The sequence below is a fragment of the Phalangium opilio genome, unplaced genomic scaffold (assembly GCF_054372755.1).
Source record: "Phalangium opilio isolate 3A_F unplaced genomic scaffold, DU_Popi_V2 ptg000087l_1, whole genome shotgun sequence".
Lineage (NCBI taxonomy): Eukaryota > Metazoa > Arthropoda > Arachnida > Opiliones > Phalangiidae > Phalangium > Phalangium opilio.
The window spans coordinates 4172738-4188336 of record NW_028324192.1 but is presented as its reverse complement, the minus strand read 5'-3'; positions in this window follow the sequence as shown (position 1 = coordinate 4188336).

Genomic DNA, 15599 nt, shown 5'->3' with positions numbered 1-15599 from the left:
ACATCTGAGACCTCACAACACCGCTCCCGGGTGGGCTCGAACCTTCAACCTTTCGATTAACAGCTGAACGCGCTAATCATTGCGCCACGGAAGCCCAAAAATTAAATGTTCGTCAGGTATTGTGAAAAACTCTGACATTTTACGTTACATCTGAGACCTCACAACACCGCATCCCGGATGGGCTCGAACCACAAGCCTATTGGTTAACAGCCGAACGCGCTAATCATTGAGCCACGGAAGCCCAGAAATTAAATGGTTGTCACGTATTGTGGAAAAGTTTTGACTTTTTACGCTACATCTGAGACCCCACAACACCTCTCCCGGGTGGGCTCGTACCACCAACCTCTCGATTTACAGCTGAACGCGCTAACCATTGCGCCACGGAAGCCCAAAAATTCAATGTTCGACAGGTATTGTGGAAAAACTCTGACATTTTATGTTACATTTGAGACGTCACAACACCGCTCCCGGGAGAGCTCAAACCACCAGTCTTTTGAATAGCAGCTTAACGCGCTAACCATTGCGCCACGGAAGCCCAAAAATTAAATGGTCGTCAGGTATTGTGGAAAAACTTTGGCTTTCTACGTTACATTTGAGATCACACAACACCGCTCCCGGGTGGGCTCGAACCACCAACCTATTGGTTAACAGCCGAACGCGCTAACCATTGCGCCACGGAAGCCCAAAATTTAAATGTTCGTCAGGTATTATGTAAAAACCTTGACTTTTTACGTCACATCTGAGACCTCACAACACCGCTCCCGGATGGGGTCGAACCACCAACCTATTGGTTAACAGCCGAACGCGCTAACCATTGCGCCACGGAAGCCCAAAAATTAAATGGTCGTCATTTATTGTGCAAAAACTTTGGCTTTCTACGTTACATTTCAGATCCCACAACACCGCTCCCGGGTGGGCTCGAACCTCCAACCTATTGGTTAACAGCCGAACGCGCTAACCATTGAGCCACGGAAGCTCAGAAATTAAATGGTTGTCAGGTATTGTGGAAAACCTTGACTTTTAACGTCACATCTGAGACCTCACAACACCGCTCCCGGATGGGCTCGAACCACCAACCTATTGGTTAACAGCCGAACGTGCTAACCAGTGCGCCACGGAAGCCCAAAAATTAAATGGTCGTCAGGTATTGTGGAAAAATTTTGGCTTTCTACGTTACATTTGAGATCACACAACACCGCTCCCGGGTGGGCTCGAACCACCAACCTATTGGTTAACAGCCGAACGCGCTAACTATTGCGCCACGGAAGCCCAAAACCTAAATGCTCGTCAGGTATTGTGCAAAAAACTTGACTTTTTACGTCACATCTGAGACCTCACAACACCGCTCCCGGATGGGCTCGAACCACCAACCTATTGGTTAACAGCCGAACGCGCTAACCATTGCGCCACGGAAGCCCAAAAGTTAAATACTCGTCAGGTATTGTGTAAAAACCTTGACTATTTACGTCACATCTGAGACCTCACAACACTGCTCCCGGATGGGCTCGAACCACCAACCTATTGATTAACAGCCGAACGCGCTAACCATTGAGCCACGGAAGCTCAGAAATTAAATGGTTGTCAGGTGTTGTGGAAAAACTTTGGCTTTCTACGTTACATTTGAGACCCCACAACACCTCTCCCGGGTGGGCTCGAACCACCAACCTTTCGATTAACAGCTGAACGCGCTAACCATTGCGCCACGGAATCCCAAAAATTAAATGCTCGTCAGGTATTGTGTAAAAACCTTGACTTTTTAACTCACATCTGAGACCTCACAACACCGCTCCCGGATGGGCTCGAACCACCAACCTATTGGTTAACAGCCGAACGCGCTAACCATTGCGCCACGGAAGCCCAAAAGTTAAATGTTCGTCTGGTGTTGTGGAAAAACTCTGACATTTTACGTAACATCTGAGACGTCACAAAACCGCTCCCGGATGGGCTCGAACCACCAACCTTTCGGTTAACAGCCGAACGCGCAAGCCATTGCGCCACGGACGCCCAAAAATTAAATGGTTGTCAGGTATTGTTGAAAAGTTACGACTTTTCACGCTACATCTGAGACCCCACAAATCCTCTCTCGTTTGGGCTCGAACCACCAACCTTTCGGTTAACAGCTGAACGCACTAACCATTGCGCCACGGAAGCCCAAAAATTAAATGGTCGTCAGGTATTGTAGAAAAACTTTGGCTATTTACGTTACATTTGAGATCCAAAAACACCGCTCCCGGGTGGGCTCGAACCACCAAGCTATTGGTTAACAGCCGAACGCGCTAACCATTGAGCCACGAAAGATCAGAAAATAAATGGTTATCACGTATTATGGAAAAAGTTTGTCTTTTCACGCTACATCTGAGACCTCACAACACCTCTCCCGGGTGGGCTCGAACCACCAACCTTTCGATTAACAGCTGAACACGCTAACCATTGCGCCACGGAAGCCCAAAAATTAAATGCTCGTCAGGTATTGTGGAAAAACTCTGACATTTTACGTTACATCTGAGACGTCACAACACCGCTCCCGGGAGGGCTCGAACCACCAACCTTTCGGTTAACAGCTGAAAATTAAAAATCGAGGTACATTTTTATTTATTGTCCTGACGAACATTTAATTTTTGGGCTTCCGTGGCTCAATGTTAGCGCGTTCGGCTGTTAATCGAAAGGTTGGTGGTTCGAGCCCATCCGGGAGCGGTGTTGTGAGGTCTCAGATGTAGCGTGAAAAGTCAAACTTTTTCCATAATACGTGATAACCATTTATTTTCTGAGCTTCCGTGGCTCAATGGTTAGCGCGTTCGGCTGTTAAGCAATAGGTTGGTGGTTCGAGCCCACCCGGGAGCGGTGTTTTGGTATCTCAAATGTAACGTAAATAGCCAAAGTTTTACCTCAATACCTGACGAAAATTTAATTTTTGGGCTTCAGTGGCGCAATGGTTAGCGCGTTCGGCTATTAACCAATAGGTTGGTGGTTCGAGCCCATCCGGGAGAAGTGTTGTGACGTCTCAGATGTAACGTAAAATGTCAGAGTTTTTCCACAATACCTGACGAACATTTAATTTTTGGGCTTCCGTGGCGCAATGGTTAGCGCGTTCAGCTGTTAATCGAAAGGTTGGTGGTTCGAGCCCACCCGGAAGAGGTGATGTGGGGTCTCAGATGTAGCGTAAAAAGTGAAAACTTTTCCACAATACGTGACAACCATTTAATTTCTGAGCTTTAGTGGCGCAATGGTCAGCGCTTTCAGCTGTTAACCGAAAGGTTGGTGGTTCGAGCCCATTCGGGAGCGGTGTTGTGAGGTCTCAGATGGTAAGTAAAAAGTCAAGGTTTTACCTCAATACCTGACGAAAATTTAATTTTTGGGCTACAGTGGCGCAATGGTCAGCGCGTTCAGCTGTTAACCGAAAGGTTGGTGGTTCGAGCCCTCCCGGGAGCGGTGTTGTGACGTCTCAGATGTAACGTAAAATGTCAGAGTTTTTCCAAAACACCTGACGAACATTTAACTTTTGGGCTTCCGTGGCGCAATGGTTAGCGCGTTCAGCTGTTAATCGAAAGGTTGGTGGTTCGAGCCCGCCCGGAAGAGGTATTGTGTGGTCTCAGATGTAGCGTGAAAAGTCAAACTTTTTCCATAATACGTGATAACCATTCATTTTCTGATCTTTCGTGGCTCAATGGTTAGCGCGTTCGGCTGTTAACCCATAGCTTAGTGGTTCGAGCCCACCCGGGAGCGGTGTTTTTGGATCTCAAATGTAACGTAAATAGCCAAAGTTTTTCCGCAATACCTGACGACCATTTTTTTTGGGCGTCCATGGCGCAATGGTTAGCGCGTTCGGCTGTTAACCGAAAGGTTTGTGGTTCGAGCCCATCCGGGAGCGGTGTTGTGAGGCCTCAGATGTGAACTAAAAAGTCAAAGTTTTACCTCAATACCTGACGAAAATTTAATTTTTGGGCTTCAGTGGCGCAATGGTTAGCGCGTTCGGCTATTAACCAATAGGTTGGTGGTTCGAGCCCATTCGGGAGAAGTGTTGTGACGTCTCAGATGTAACGTAAAATGTCGAAGTTTTTCACAATACCTGACGAACATTTAATTTTTGGGCTTCAGTGGCGCAATGGTCAGCGCGTTCAGCTGTTAACCGAAAGGTTGGTGGTTCGAGCCCAAACGAGAGAGGTTTTGTGGGGTCTCAGATGTAGCGTGAAAATTCGTAACTTTTCAACAATACCTGACAACCATTTAATTTTTGGGTGTCCGTGGCGCAATGGCTAGCGCGTTCGGTTGTTAACCGAAAGGTTGGTGGTTCGAGCCCATCCGGGAGCGGTGTTGTGACGCCTCAGATGTTACGTAAAATGTCAGAGTTTTTCCACAATACCTGACGAACATTTAATTTTTGGGCTTCCGTGGCGCAGTAATTAGCGCGTCCAGCTCTTAATCGAAAGGTTGGTGGTTCGAGCCCACCCGGAAGAGGTGTTGTGGGGTCTCAGATGTAGCGTTAAAAGTCAAAACTTTTCCACAATACGTGACAACCATTTAATTTCTGATCTTCCGTGGCTCAATGGTTAGCGCGTTCGGCTGTTAACCAATAGGTTGGTGGTTCGAGCCCACCCGGGAGCGGTGTTTTTGGAGCTCAAATGTAACGTAAATAGCCAAAGTTTTTCCACAATACCTGACGACCATTTAATTTTTGGGCCTCAGTGGCGAATGGTTAGCGCGTTCGGCTGTTAACCGAAAGGTTGGTGGTTCGAGCCCATCCGGGAGCGGTGTTGTGAGGTCTCAGATGGTAAGTAAAAAGTCAAGGTTTTACCTCAATACCTGACGAAAGTTTAATTTTTGGGCTTCAGTGGCGCAATGGTTAGCGCGTTCGGCTATTAACCAATAGGTTGGTGGTTCGAGCCCATCCGGGAGAAGTGTTGTGACGTCTCAGATGTAACGTAAAATGTCAGAGTTTTTCCACAATACCTGACGAACATTTAATTTTTGGGCTTCCGTGGCGCAATGGTTAGCGCGTTCAGCTGTTAATCGAAAGGTTGGTGGTTCGAGCCCACCCGGAAGAGGTGATGTGGGGTCTCAGATGTAGCGTAAAAAGTGAAAACTTTTCCACAATACGTGACAACCATTTAATTTCTGAGCTTTAGTGGCGCAATGGTCAGCGCTTTCAGCTGTTAACCGAAAGGTTGGTGGTTCGAGCCCATCCGGGAGCGGTGTTGTGAGGTCTCAGATGGTAAGTAAAAGTCAAGGTTTTACCTCAATACCTGACGAAAATTTAATTTTTGGGCTACAGTGGCGCAATGTTCAGCGCGTTCAGCTGTTAACCGAAAGGTTGGTGGTTCGAGCCCTCCCGGGAGCGGTGTTGTGACGTCTCAGATGTAACGTAAAATGTCAGAGTTTTTCCAAAACACCTGACGAACATTTAACTTTTGGGCTTCCGTGGCGCAATGGTTAGCGCGTTCAGCTGTTAATCGAAAGGTTGGTGGTTCGAGCCCGCCCGGAAGAGGTATTGTGTGGTCTCAGATGTAGCGTGAAAAGTCAAACTTTTTCCATAATACGTGATAACCATTCATTTTCTGATCTTTCGTGGCTCAATGGTTAGCGCGTTCGGCTGTTAACCCATAGCTTAGTGGTTCGAGCCCACCCGGGAGCGGTGTTTTTGGATCTCAAATGTAACGTAAATAGCCAAAGTTTTTCCGCAATACCTGACGACCATTTTTTTTGGGCGTCCATGGCGCAATGGTTAGCGCGTTCGGCTGTTAACCGAAAGGTTTGTGGTTCGAGCCCATCCGGGAGCGGTGTTGTGAGGCCTCAGATGTGAACTAAAAAGTCAAAGTTTTACCTCAATACCTGACGAAAATTTAATTTTTGGGCTTCAGTGGCGCAATGGTTAGCGCGTTCGGCTATTAACCAATAGGTTGGTGGTTCGAGCCCATTCGGGAGAAGTGTTGTGACGTCTCAGATGTAACGTAAAATGTCGAAGTTTTTCACAATACCTGACGAACATTTAATTTTTGGGCTTCAGTGGCGCAATGGTCAGCGCGTTCAGCTGTTAACCGAAAGGTTGGTGGTTCGAGCCCAAACGAGAGAGGTTTTGTGGGGTCTCAGATGTAGCGTGAAAATTCGTAACTTTTCAACAATACCTGACAACCATTTAATTTTTGGGTGTCCGTGGCGCAATGGCTAGCGCGTTCGGTTGTTAACCGAAAGGTTGGTGGTTCGAGCCCATCCGGGAGCGGTGTTGTGACGCCTCAGATGTTACGTAAAATGTCAGAGTTTTTCCACAATACCTGACGAACATTTAATTTTTGGGCTTCCGTGGCGCAGTAATTAGCGCGTCCAGCTCTTAATCGAAAGGTTGGTGGTTCGAGCCCACCCGGAAGAGGTGTTGTGGGGTCTCAGATGTAGCGTTAAAAGTCAAAACTTTTCCACAATACGTGACAACCATTTAATTTCTGATCTTCCGTGGCTCAATGGTTAGCGCGTTCGGCTGTTAACCAATAGGTTGGTGGTTCGAGCCCACCCGGGAGCGGTGTTTTTGGAGCTCAAATGTAACGTAAATAGCCAAAGTTTTTCCACAATACCTGACGACCATTTAATTTTTGGGCCTCAGTGGCGAATGGTTAGCGCGTTCGGCTGTTAACCGAAAGGTTGGTGGTTCGAGCCCATCCGGGAGCGGTGTTGTGAGGTCTCAGATGGTAAGTAAAAAGTCAAGGTTTTACCTCAATACCTGACGAAAGTTTAATTTTTGGGCTTCAGTGGCGCAATGGTTAGCGCGTTCGGCTATTAACCAATAGGTTGGTGGTTCGAGCCCATCCGGGAGAAGTGTTGTGACGTCTCAGATGTAACGTAAAATGTCAGAGTTTTTCCACAATACCTGACGAACATTTAATTTTTGGGCTTCCGTGGCGCAATGGTTAGCGCGTTCAGCTGTTAATCGAAAGGTTGGTGGTTCGAGCCCACCCGGAAGAGGTGATGTGGGGTCTCAGATGTAGCGTAAAAAGTGAAAACTTTTCCACAATACGTGACAACCATTTAATTTCTGAGCTTTAGTGGCGCAATGGTCAGCGCTTTCAGCTGTTAACCGAAAGGTTGGTGGTTCGAGCCCATCCGGGAGCGGTGTTGTGAGGTCTCAGATGGTAAGTAAAAGTCAAGGTTTTACCTCAATACCTGACGAAAATTTAATTTTTGGGCTACAGTGGCGCAATGGTCAGCGCGTTCAGCTGTTAACCGAAAGGTTGGTGGTTCGAGCCCTCCCGGGAGCGGTGTTGTGACGTCTCAGATGTAACGTAAAATGTCAGAGTTTTTCCAAAACACCTGACGAACATTTAACTTTTGGGCTTCCGTGGCGCAATGGTTAGCGCGTTCAGCTGTTAATCGAAAGGTTGGTGGTTCGAGCCCAAACGAGAGAGGTTTTGTGGGGTCTTAGATGTAGCGTGAAAAGTCGTAACTTTTCAACAATACCTGACAACCATTTAATTTCTGAGCTTCCGTGGATCAATGGTTAGCGCGTTCGGCTGTTAACCAATAGGTTGGTGGTTCTAGCCCATCCGGGAGCGGTGTTGTGATGTCTCAGATGTAACGTAAAATGTCAGAGTTTTTCCACAATACCTGACGAACATTTAATTTTTGGGCTTCCTTGGCGCAATGGTTTGCGCGTTCAGCTGTTAATCGAAAGGTTGGTGGTTCGAGCCCACCCGGAAGAGGTGATGTGGGGTCTCAGATGTGAACTAAAAAGTCAAAGTTTTACCTCAATACCTGACGAAAATTTAATTTTTGGGCTTCAGTGGCGCAATGGTTAGCGCGTTCGGCTATTAACCAATAGGTTGGTGGTTCGAGCCCATTCGGGAGAAGTGTTGTGACGTCTCAGATGTAACGTAAAATGTCGAAGTTTTTCACAATACCTGACGAACATTTAATTTTTGGGCTTCAGTGGCGCAATGGTCAGCGCGTTCAGCTGTTAACCGAAAGGTTGGTGGTTCGAGCCCAAACGAGAGAGGTTTAGTGGGGTCTCAGATGTAGCGTGAAAATTCGTAACTTTTCAATAATACCTGACAACCATTTAATTTTTGGGTGTCCGTGGCGCAATGGCTAGCGCGTTCGGTTGTTAACCGAAAGGTTGGTGGTTCGAGCCCATCCGGGAGCGGTGTTGTGACGTCTCAGATGTTACGTAAAATGTCAGAGTTTTTCCACAATACCTGACGAACATTTAATTTTTGGGCTTCCGTGGCGCAGTAATTAGCGCGTCCAGCTCTTAATCGAAAGGTTGGTGGTTCGAGCCCACCCGGAAGAGGTGTTGTGGGGTCTCAGATGTAGCGTTAAAAGTCAAAACTTTTCCACAATACGTGACAACCATTTAATTTCTGATCTTCCGTGGCTCAATGGTTAGCGCGTTCGGCTGTTAACCAATAGGTTGGTGGTTCGAGCCCACCCGGGAGCGGTGTTTTTGGATCTCAAATGTAACGTAAATAGCCAAAGTTTTTCCACAATACCTGACGACCATTTAATTTTTGGGCCTCAGTGGCGAATGGTTAGCGCGTTCGGCTGTTAACCGAAAGGTTGGTGGTTCGAGCCCATCCGGGAGCGGTGTTGTGAGGTCTCAGATGGTAAGTAAAAAGTCAAGGTTTTACCTCAATACCTGACGAAAGTTTAATTTTTGGGCTTCAGTGGCGCAATGGTTAGCGCGTTCGGCTATTAACCAATAGGTTGGTGGTTCGAGCCCATCCGGGAGAAGTGTTGTGACGTCTCAGATGTAACGTAAAATGTCAGAGTTTTTCCACAATACCTGACGAACATTTAATTTTTGGGCTTCCGTGGCGCAATGGTTAGCGCGTTCAGCTGTTAATCGAAAGGTTGGTGGTTCGAGCCCACCCGGAAGAGGTGATGTGGGGTCTCAGATGTAGCGTAAAAAGTGAAAACTTTTCCACAATACGTGACAACCATTTAATTTCTGAGCTTTAGTGGCGCAATGGTCAGCGCTTTCAGCTGTTAACCGAAAGGTTGGTGGTTCGAGCCCATCCGGGAGCGGTGTTGTGAGGTCTCAGATGGTAAGTAAAAAGTCAAGGTTTTACCTCAATACCTGACGAAAATTTAATTTTTGGGCTTCAGTGGCGCAATGGTTAGCGCGTTCGGCTATTAACCAATAGGTTGGTGGTTCGAGCCCATCCGGGAGAAGTGTTGTGACGTCTCAGATGTAACGTAAAATGTCAGAGTTTTTCCACAATACCTGACGAACATTTAATTTTTGGGCTTCAGTGGCGCAATGGTCAGCGCGTTCAGCTGTTAACCGAAAGGTTGGTGGTTCGAGCCCAAACGAGAGAGGTTTTGTGGGGTCTTAGATGTAGCGTGAAAAGTCGTAACTTTTCAACAATACCTGACAACCATTTAATTTCTGAGCTTCCGTGGATCAATGGTTAGCGCGTTCGGCTGTTAACCAATAGGTTGGTGGTTCTAGCCCATCCGGGAGCGGTGTTGTGATGTCTCAGATGTAACGTAAAATGTCAGAGTTTTTCCACAATACCTGACGAACATTTAATTTTTGGGCTTCCTTGGCGCAATGGTTTGCGCGTTCAGCTGTTAATCGAAAGGTTGGTGGTTCGAGCCCACCCGGAAGAGGTGATGTGGGGTCTCAGATGTAGCGTAAAAAGTCAAAACTTTTCCACAATACGTGACAACCATTTAATTTCTGAGCTTCAGTGGCGCAATGGTCAGCGCGTTCAGCTGTTAACCGAAAGGTTGGTGGTTCGAGCCCTCCCGGGAGCGGTGTTGTGACGTCTCAGATGTAACGTAAAATGTCAGAGTTTTTCCACAATACCTGACGAACATTTAATTTTTGGGCTTCAGTGGCGCAATGGTCAGCGCGTTCAGCTGTTAACCGAAAGGTTGGTGGTTCGAGCCCAAACGAGAGAGGTTTTGTGGGGTCTCAGATGTAGCGTGAAAAGTCGTAACTTTTCCACAATACCTGACGAGCATTTAATTTTTGGGCTTCCGTGGCGCAATTGTTAGCGCGTTCAACTGTTAATCGAAAGGTTGGTGGTTCAAGCCCACCCGGGAGAGGTGTTGTGAGGTCTCAGATGTAGCGTGAAAAGTCAAACTTTTTCCATAATACGTGATAACCATTTATTTTCTGATCTTTCGTGGCTCAATGGTTAGCGCGTTCGGCTGTTAACCAATAGCTTGGTGGTTCGAGCCCACCCGGGAGCGGTGTTTTTGGATCTCAAATGTAACGTAAATAGCCAAAGTTTTTCCGCAATACCTGACGACCATTTTTTTTGGGCGTCCGTGGCGCAATGGTTAGCGCGTTCGGCTGTTAACCGAAAGGTTGGTGGTTCGAGCCCATCCGGGAGCGGTGTTGTGAGGTCTCAGATGTGAAGTAAAAAGCCAAAGTTTTTCCACAATACCTGACAACCGTTTAATTTCTGAGCTTCCGTGGCTCAATGGTTAGCAATTTCAGCTGTTAACCAATAGGTTGGTGGTTCGAGCCCACCCGGGAGCGGTGTTGTGTGATCTCAAGTGTAACGTAGAAAGCCAAAGTTTTTCCACAATACCTGACGACCATTTAATTTTTGGGCTTCCGTGGCGCAATGGTTAGCGCGTTCGGCTGTTAACCAATAGGTTGGTGGTTCGAGCCCACCCGGGAGAGGTGTTGTGGGGTCTCAAATGTAACGTAGAAAGCCAAAGTTTTTCCACAACACCTGACAACCATTTAATTTCTGAGCTTCCGTGGCTCAATGGTTAGCGCGTTCGGCTGTTAACCAATAGGTTGGTGGTTCGAGCCCATCCGGGAGCGGTGTTGTGAGGTCTCAGATGTGACGTAAAAAGTCAAGGTTTTTACACAATACCTGACGAGCATTTAACTTTTGGGCTTCCGTGGCGCAATGGTTAGCGCGTTCGGCTGTTAACCAATAGGTTGGTGGTTCGAGCCCATCCGGGAGCGGTGTTGTGAGGTCTCAGATGTGACGTAAAAAGTCAAGTTTTTTGCACAATACCTGACGAGCATTTAGGTTTGGGCTTCCGTGGCGCAATGGTTAGCGCGTTCGGCTGTTAAGCAATAGGTTGGTGGTTCGAGCATATCCGGGAGCGGTGTTGTGAGGTCTCAGATGTGACGTAAAAAGTCAAGGTTTTTACACAATACCTGACGAGCATTTAAATTTTGGGCTTCCTTGGCGCAATGGTTAGCGCGTTCGGCTGTTAACCAATAGGTTGGTGGTTCGAGCCCATCCGGGAGCGGTGTTGTGAGGTCTCAGAAGTGACGTAAAAAGTCAAGGTTTTTACACAATACCTGACGAGCATTTAATTTTTGGGCTTCCGTGGCGCAATGGTTAGCGCGTTCAGCAGTTAACAAATAGGTTAGTGGTTCGAGCCCACCTGGGAGCGGCGTTGTGGGATCTCAAACGTAACGTAGAAAGCCAAAGTTTTTCCACAATACCTGACGACCATTTAATTTTTGGGCTTCCGTGGCGCAATGGTTAACGCGTTCGGCTGTTAACAAATAGGTTGGTGGTTCGAGCCCACCCGGGAGCGGTGTTGTGGGATCTCAAATGTAACGTAGAAAGCCAAAGTTTTTCCACAATACGTGACAACCATTTAGTTTCTGAGCTTCCGTGGCTGAATGGTTAGCGCGTTCAATTTTTAACCAATAGGGTGGTGGTTCGAGCCAACCCGGGAGCGGTGTTGTGGGATCTCAAATGTAACGTAGAAAGACAAAGTTTTTCCACAATACCTGACGACCATTTATTTTTTGGGCTTCCTTGGCGCAATGGTTAGCGCGTTCGGCTGTTAACCGAAAGGTTGGTGGTTCGAGCCCAACCGAGAGAGGTGTTGTAGGGTCTCAGATGTAACGTAATAAGTCATAACTTATCCACAACACCTGACAATCATTTAATCTCTGAGCTTCCGTGGCTCAATGGTTAGCGCGTTCGGCTGTTAACCAATAGGTTGGTGGTTCGAGCCCATCCGGGAGCGGTGTTGTGAGGTCTCAGATGTAACGTAAAATGTCAGAGTTTTTCCACAATACCTGACGAACATTTAATTTTTGGGCTTCCGTGGCGCAATGGTTAGCGCGTTCGGCTGTTAACCAATAGGTTGGTGGTTCGAGCCCATCCGGGAGCGGTGTTGTGAGGTCTCAGATGTGACGTAAAAAGTCAAGGTTTTTACACAATACCTGACGAGCATTTAATTTTTAGCTTCCGTGGCGCAATGGTGAGCGCGTTCAGCAGTTAACAAATAGGTTAGTGGTTCGAGCCCACCCGGGAGCGGCGTTGTGGGATCTCAAACGTATCGTAGAAAGCCAAAGTTTTTCCACAATACCTGACGACCATTTAATTTTTGGGCTTCCGTGGCGCAATGGTTAACGCGTTCGGCTGTTAACCAATAGGTTGGTGGTTCGAGCCCACCCGGGAGCGGTGTTGTGGGATCTCAAATGTAACGTAGAAAGCCAAAGTTTTTCCACAATACGTGACGACCATTTAATTTCTGAGCTTCCGTGGCTCAATGGTTAGCGCGTTCGGCTGTTAACCAATAGGTTGGTGGTTCGAGCCCATCCGGGAGCGGTGTTGTGAGGTCTCAGAAGTGACGTAAAAAGTCAAGGTTTTTCCACAATACCTGACGAACATTTAATTTTTGGGCTTCCATGGCGCAATGGTTAGCGCGTTCGGCTGTTAACCGAAAGGTTGGTGGTTCGAGCCCATCCGGGAGCGGTGTTGTGACGTCTCAGATGTTACGTAAAATGTCAGAGTTTTTCCACAATACCTGACGAACATTTAATTTTTGGGCTTCCGTGGCGCAGTAATTAGCGCGTCCAGCTCTTAATCGAAAGGTTGGTGGTTCGAGCCCACCCGGAAGAGGTGTTGTGGGGTCTCAGATGTAGCGTTAAAAGTCAAAACTTTTCCACAATACGTGACAACCATTTAATTTCTGATCTTCCGTGGCTCAATGGTTAGCGCGTTCGGCTGTTAACCAATAGGTTGGTGGTTCGAGCCCACCCGGGAGCGGTGTTTTTGGATCTCAAATGTAACGTAAATAGCCAAAGTTTTTCCACAATACCTGACGACCATTTAATTTTTGGGCCTCAGTGGCGAATGGTTAGCGCGTTCGGCTGTTAACCGAAAGGTTGGTGGTTCGAGCCCATCCGGGAGCGGTGTTGTGAGGTCTCAGATGGTAAGTAAAAAGTCAAGGTTTTACCTCAATACCTGACGAAAATTTAATTTTTGGGCTTCAGTGGCGCAATGGTTAGCGCGTTCGGCTATTAACCAATAGGTTGGTGGTTCGAGCCCATCCGGGAGAAGTGTTGTGACGTCTCAGATGTAACGTAAAATGTCAGAGTTTTTCCACAATACCTGACGAACATTTAATTTTTGGGCTTCAGTGGCGCAATGGTCAGCGCGTTCAGCTGTTAACCGAAAGGTTGGTGGTTCGAGCCCAAACGAGAGAGGTTTTGTGGGGTCTTAGATGTAGCGTGAAAAGTCGTAACTTTTCAACAATACCTGACAACCATTTAATTTCTGAGCTTCCGTGGATCAATGGTTAGCGCGTTCGGCTGTTAACCAATAGGTTGGTGGTTCTAGCCCATCCGGGAGCGGTGTTGTGATGTCTCAGATGTAACGTAAAATGTCAGAGTTTTTCCACAATACCTGACGAACATTTAATTTTTGGGCTTCCTTGGCGCAATGGTTTGCGCGTTCAGCTGTTAATCGAAAGGTTGGTGGTTCGAGCCCACCCGGAAGAGGTGATGTGGGGTCTCAGATGTAGCGTAAAAAGTCAAAACTTTTCCACAATACGTGACAACCATTTAATTTCTGAGCTTCAGTGGCGCAATGGTCAGCGCGTTCAGCTGTTAACCGAAAGGTTGGTGGTTCGAGCCCCCCCGGGAGCGGTGTTGTGACGTCTCAGATGTAACGTAAAATGTCAGAGTTTTTCCACAATACCTGACGAACATTTAATTTTTGGGCTTCAGTGGCGCAATGGTCAGCGCGTTCAGCTGTTAACCGAAAGGTTGGTGGTTCGAGCCCAAACGAGAGAGGTTTTGTGGGGTCTCAGATGTAGCGTGAAAAGTCGTAACTTTTCCACAATACCTGACGAGCATTTAATTTTTGGGCTTCCGTGGCGCAATTGTTAGCGCGTTCAACTGTTAATCGAAAGGTTGGTGGTTCAAGCCCACCCGGGAGAGGTGTTGTGAGGTCTCAGATGTAGCGTGAAAAGTCAAACTTTTTCCATAATACGTGATAACCATTTATTTTCTGATCTTTCGTGGCTCAATGGTTAGCGCGTTCGGCTGTTAACCAATAGCTTGGTGGTTCGAGCCCACCCGGGAGCGGTGTTTTTGGATCTCAAATGTAACGTAAATAGCCAAAGTTTTTCCGCAATACCTGACGACCATTTTTTTTGGGCATCCGTGGCGCAATGGTTAGCGCGTTCGGCTGTTAACCGAAAGGTTGGTGGTTCGAGCCCATCCGGGAGCGGTGTTGTGAGGTCTCAGATGTGAAGTAAAAAGCCAAAGTTTTTCCACAATACCTGACAACCGTTTAATTTCTGAGCTTCCGTGGCTCAATGGTTAGCAATTTCAGCTGTTAACCAATAGGTTGGTGGTTCGAGCCCACCCGGGAGCGGTGTTGTGTGATCTCAAGTGTAACGTAGAAAGCCAAAGTTTTTCCACAATACCTGACGACCATTTAATTTTTGGGCTTCCGTGGCGCAATGGTTAGCGCGTTCGGCTGTTAACCAATAGGTTGGTGGTTCGAGCCCACCCGGGAGAGGTGTTGTGGGGTCTCAAATGTAACGTAGAAAGCCAAAGTTTTTCCACAACACCTGACAACCATTTAATTTCTGAGCTTCCGTGGCTCAATGGTTAGCGCGTTCGGCTGTTAACCAATAGGTTGGTGGTTCGAGCCCATCCGGGAGCGGTGTTGTGAGGTCTCAGATGTGACGTAAAAAGTCAAGGTTTTTACACAATACCTGACGAGCATTTAACTTTTGGGCTTCCGTGGCGCAATGGTTAGCGCGTTCGGCTGTTAACCAATAGGTTGGTGGTTCGAGCCCATCCGGGAGCGGTGTTGTGAGGTCTCAGATGTGACGTAAAAAGTCAAGTTTTTTGCACAATACCTGACGAGCATTTAGGTTTTGGGCTTCCGTGGCGCAATGGTTAGCGCGTTCGGCTGTTAAGCAATAGGTTGGTGGTTCGAGCATATCCGGGAGCGGTGTTGTGAGGTCTCAGATGTGACGTAAAAAGTCAAGGTTTTTACACAATACCTGACGAGCATTTAAATTTTGGGCTTCCTTGGCGCAATGGTTAGCGCGTTCGGCTGTTAACCAATAGGTTGGTGGTTCGAGCCCATCCGGGAGCGGTGTTGTGAGGTCTCAGAAGTGACGTAAAAAGTCAAGGTTTTTACACAATACCTGACGAGCATTTAATTTTTGGGCTTCCGTGGCGCAATGGTTAGCGCGTTCAGCAGTTAACAAATAGGTTAGTGGTTCGAGCCCACCTGGGAGCGGCGTTGTGGGATCTCAAACGTAACGTAGAAAGCCAAAGTTTTTCCACAATACCTGACGACCATTTAATTTTTGGGCTTCCGTGGCGCAATGGTTAACGCGTTCGGCTGTTAACAAATAGGTTGGTGGTTCGAGCC